The sequence below is a fragment of the Bidens hawaiensis genome, unplaced genomic scaffold (genome assembly GCF_021521415.1).
Source record: "Bidens hawaiensis isolate Kalapana, Puna unplaced genomic scaffold, B.hawaiensis_p1.1 tig00037164_1, whole genome shotgun sequence".
Lineage (NCBI taxonomy): Eukaryota > Viridiplantae > Streptophyta > Magnoliopsida > Asterales > Asteraceae > Bidens > Bidens hawaiensis.
In genome coordinates, this window is record NW_027505460.1 from 51,634 (window position 1) to 56,449 (window position 4,816).

Here is a 4,816-nt window from a genome sequence, read left to right on the forward strand (position 1 = left end):
TTCAGAAATTAAAATTTTAAGTTGGAGTTATTTAAACATCTAAGGATTACTCTAGAGCTTTAGACAGAAATGAGGTTTTAAACCTAAAATTAAGAAATAAATCTTTGGCATGTTTTTAAGTTTTTGACTTTTAATAGCTTATAAATTATTTCAAATGATGTTTAGAACTTGTTTGTCATATATAATTTAAAAACATGAAAAACACTAAGGGTGCATGTTAATTGTTAGAAATGAGTCAAGAACTCGATATGGAGTTTGGAACGGGTAAATATGCTCAACAAAGCTACTAGAAGTGGTTGCAAAGACTGAATAAATGATTGATTGAGATAAAAGAATTGGAATATCACAGGAAATTATTAATTTTGAATAGTTTTAACATAAAGGGTTTTTTATTTTAACCAATAACATACAAAGCGTTTAATTAATTGAGTGTAATACTTTCTGACTAACTCGATTGGTCAATAATACTTTGACTAACTTGGTAAAAAAACTTTGAATTTGGTTAAAGCATCTACTCATAGCTAATTAACTAAACTTGTCTAGTGGCCGTTTGATAAGAAAGGGCTAATTAACGAACGTAAAACTTGATTACAAGATGCATACACGTGAGAGGAACATTGTAAGATCTTGAATTATAGAAAAAAAAAAAAAAAAAAAAAAAAAATTCATTATACAGGAAAACGAAAAACAAGATGAATATGTATCTTAGTTGTTCAACAAGTATTTTTAATGAACTCTTACTATACAAAGCAAACCCAAATTACACCACCTATATAAACCCTAAAATTTACTTCTGCAATCTAAACGGTTCGCAACAATTACAATTACCGACAGTTTAAAAGCAGTCATCCAGTTTCATTCATCCTCATCCAGCTCAACAATCTGTGCCCGTCTTTCCGCTGCCTTTTTCCTCACAAAAAACCCCCACCGCATTGCCGCCTTAATCTTCAACCAACCAACCACCGCCTTCCCAGGGCGGTTGCGGTCCTCACCAAAGTCATAATTTGGAGCTGGTGACGGCATAAACGGTGGAAAAGAAAACCCATCTTCCGTCACGTTACCGCCATGACCACCACCGCCCATACTGAATAGACGAAGAAGGTGCTGCATATCTTCATTCTCAAGCATCTCATGACTCCTCATGCGGATCTCCTCCTCTGACATGTTCTGGGACCAGTCATCAAACATGTTCATGTTCGGCTGCTGTTGAACCGATGTGTTCATAGGTTGGAATGATAACGATGATGATGACGACGAAGATTGTGGTGGACCGAGTGCTAGCTCAGATCTATCGTTAAACTCGTTGTCTTGGTGGCCATTCGAAGAGAAATTTATGTCATACTGACCATGTGGATTGGTGTTCACAAGTTGTGGCGTGGTTTGGTACATATTATTCATACTGTCATTATAACCTGAACCAAACGAGGAAGTTATTGTGAGCATAATAATAATAATAGCAAGTGTAAAAAGGTGGGTTTCAGTGTTTACCTCCTAATAACAGGCTTGAGTCCACAGAGAGAGACTCTATAGGACCCACAACAGGATGACGTGGCGGCAGTTGCTGATTATTTGAAGATCTTGGATACCCTATCGACCCCATTGAATAATCATTCCGAGATGCACCCGCACCCGACCTTTTAGGTTGCTTGTAGCTCACAAGTGACTTGCCATCATACTCTACAACTTGGTTCTAGTTATCATATGCTTTCTTAACCAATGTATCCACGTACACCTGCATGGAAGATCAACATCAAGCATAAACTACATACTCAAGAATAATATGTATATATGAAAAGTAGGAAGAACCTTTTGGGCATCAGAAAGAGAGTCAGCAGGTTGATATTGGTCACCAGCAATAAGACCACTAAGCTCATAAATATTATTGAAAATGACACCAACATTTTTGTTATCCTCTGGATAATATATATAAAACTTTCCACTCAGAACACATGTTTTTGCATGCTCTAGTAGAGCCTCCCACATCTTATTTGACATGCCACTTCCAAGAATCTAAAACAAATTTTAATAAGGAAACTCATTACACATTTAAAGAACAATACAACGCAATAGATGAAATAATCATACTATGTTCTTACATTGCGTAGCTTTTGAGAATCTCGCACAACAAGACGAAGAAAATCTTTAACTTTAAAGATCCCTTCTTTATTCAGCCTCTTGTGAAATGATCCATCTTTGCCAATTTTCTCTAGTCTCCACACTTCATCATTTAAAGTAGGCGGGTAGTGTTTCTTGTACACTATCATGAGAATGAGAGTTAATAACTATAAATATCGTGTATAATGATTAATAACACGTGATGAAAAACAAACATACATTCTCCTCTGTGATCTTTAATGGTGAAAGCTTCAGTCTTTGCTTCACGTACACGCACCCCTTCACAGAACCCCGAAGCAACCTTCAAACCGAGTCTAAATTTCCGACTCCTAATCCAACTAGAATTGTCTGTAAAAGTCAACTCCCCTAACGTCCCGACACCTTCTTTGAGTGTGACCTGCACATCTCCGGTCAACAACGGTCTCTTTCCTTCACGTTCTTTAACAACATGACTTTCAAACTCTTCTTGTGTCCAGACTTGATCATCTTCATTGTTGAAATCGCCTTCGAGGACAACAACATCTAACTTTATTGATGATTCGGGTCCTGATGTAACCACAAGGCCTGTGCTGGCATCAACTAAGACAATGTGAATAGCAGCACCGTGTTCGCCTTCAACTTTCCCTCCAGTGTAGAGAGGTAATGACATCCGGGATTTGAAGTGAAGCTGCAGGTTTCTGCCATCTGGTCCTTCAATACGCTTAGGTGAAGACCTGAAATTTATCACGCAGATAAAAAACAAAAAAATAAAAACAAAACTTGTTATTATTGCTATTATACAGAATAGATTCATCAAAGGCAATGCAATTGGATGAAACAACCAAGCAACTATGTACACCCAACAAGTATACTGAAACGACATTACAACAAGCCACAATCAAGAACGAGCAGCATAATAACAACTCACAAACAGCATACATACCAGATGTAATAAACAATCTGCTTATTATGTTTAAGTAAGATGTGGTAAGGCGCACACCATTTAGAAATCCCAATGATGCGATTGTCCTTATACAGAAACTCTATGTGAGCCGTCCTCTACAATATTTCACTCCACCTTAGCAAAAATACCCTAAGCAAACATCGACCTTCAAGAAAATGTTTTGTACACTGAACGTCTGAACTTGAAAAAACTTGTTCCCCATCAAAGTAGGGACGGCAGACAGAAAATGTTGCCGGCAAAAGGCAGCGGTGGTTTTGAACAGAATCTTCTGACGAACATCTATTGTCACAGTGCTCGCTAAATAATTCCACTCATAACTTCCGCTATTATCTGCCAAAATCCACGGCAACAACAATTTTCGGTCGTCGCCACTACTTTGTCGGGAACATCTTTTTTTCAAGTAAAGTGTACAATAACAAATTATTGAAGATCAAATTCTGTTTTCGTGTCTTTCAGCTGAAGTCTAGCAGTTAAAGTCTGGCAGAAATATCGTTGAAGGTGGCTCACGATGAGCTCCTGGTATTTAGAGAACCACACCATAAAGATTCTAACTAGCGCGTCTTATCACCATCGAAGTGTACATATTTCTTAAACATCACAAGCAGGTTGTTTGTACATCTATTACATACATTGTTTGTGAGTTATTATTCTAACTGTTGATCCTTGATTGTGGCTCATTGTTATAATCAATGTATGCCTGTTGAGTGTACGTAGTTGCTCTATTGTTGGAATCTTGATTGATTGCTTGTGCGTTTACTTGTTAGCTTCTTTTGACTAGTGTTGGGTGTTTAGCTTGGAAGTATTGTTAGTTACAGTGGATGTGTTGTGCATTTTTTACACCCAACCTCATATGTATGCAAAGCATGAATTGTAAAACAATATATAACACACCTTCCATTAGTTAACCGAGCAGGGCCTAGCTTTGCTAAAGCTCGCTCCACCTCCTCACTAACCTGTTCACAGATAACTAATAGTGAGTTGGTGAAAGGGTAGGCATTAAACCAACAGAATTTCCATGTGAATTCACAAAAACAATTGTAAAAATGCAAAAAACAGAAAACAAAAAGAAAATCTTTTCATAAAATCAGTATTCTGAAATATTTTAAAAAGCGGAAATGTAAAGGCAGCATCTTACAACTCTTCGAAGAATAGGTTCCAAAGATGAGGTAAGCTTTTGGAGACTATCCACCTTCAAAGCTTCCACAATTACACTGCAAAAATAAATGTCTCAGAACCAGAATTACAAAAACAAAGTTCAAGGATATTGGTGCACTTTATAAAGCATTTACAAATCAACTTGTCTAACTTTTCATAAACCCTAAATCAAAAGAAACCCACAAAACAATGTTTGTACATGCTTCAAAGACTGATTCCCAACTATGGAATCTTTACTTCAAAGCTTCAATCCGATAAAAAGCTGTGAAGGGCACTTTAGCACTTGTACAGTTCTCTGCCAAGTTTTTAGGTAAAAATGGCATAAATGAAACCAATTTAATACATTGGGTTGCATGGAGTGTTGTTTACTTGTTTTGATACCTAGTGTAACCTTTTGAATACTTTGGTGGTGCCTATGAGAACATTATCCCTAATCTATATCTATATCTATACTATATATAAAGCATGAGTGAGGGACCTCTTAAATTTTAAGAGGTACCTCTCTTGTTGCATATTGTACAAGTAACAATGCATAAAATTTAAAAAATGTAGGGTTAAAATAGTCTTTGCTTATTCAAAAAAAAATATACAATAATGGTCCTT

At 36.6% G+C, this 4,816-nt stretch overlaps 1 pseudogene across 1 annotated transcript; it reads right to left on the minus strand.

Moving 5' to 3' along the window:
• Positions 1–850: 850 nt before the first annotated feature.
• LOC143613322 (calmodulin-binding protein 60 B-like) lies at positions 851–4,302 on the minus strand (annotated as a pseudogene). The gene is made up of 7 exons (XR_013150096.1): positions 4,194–4,302; positions 3,950–4,011; positions 2,335–2,828; positions 2,097–2,257; positions 1,807–2,010; positions 1,489–1,732; positions 851–1,412 (listed from the first exon to the last, which is right to left on the minus strand). The product of XR_013150096.1 is annotated as a calmodulin-binding protein 60 B-like (transcript).
• Between the last annotated feature and the right edge of the window lie 514 nt (positions 4,303–4,816).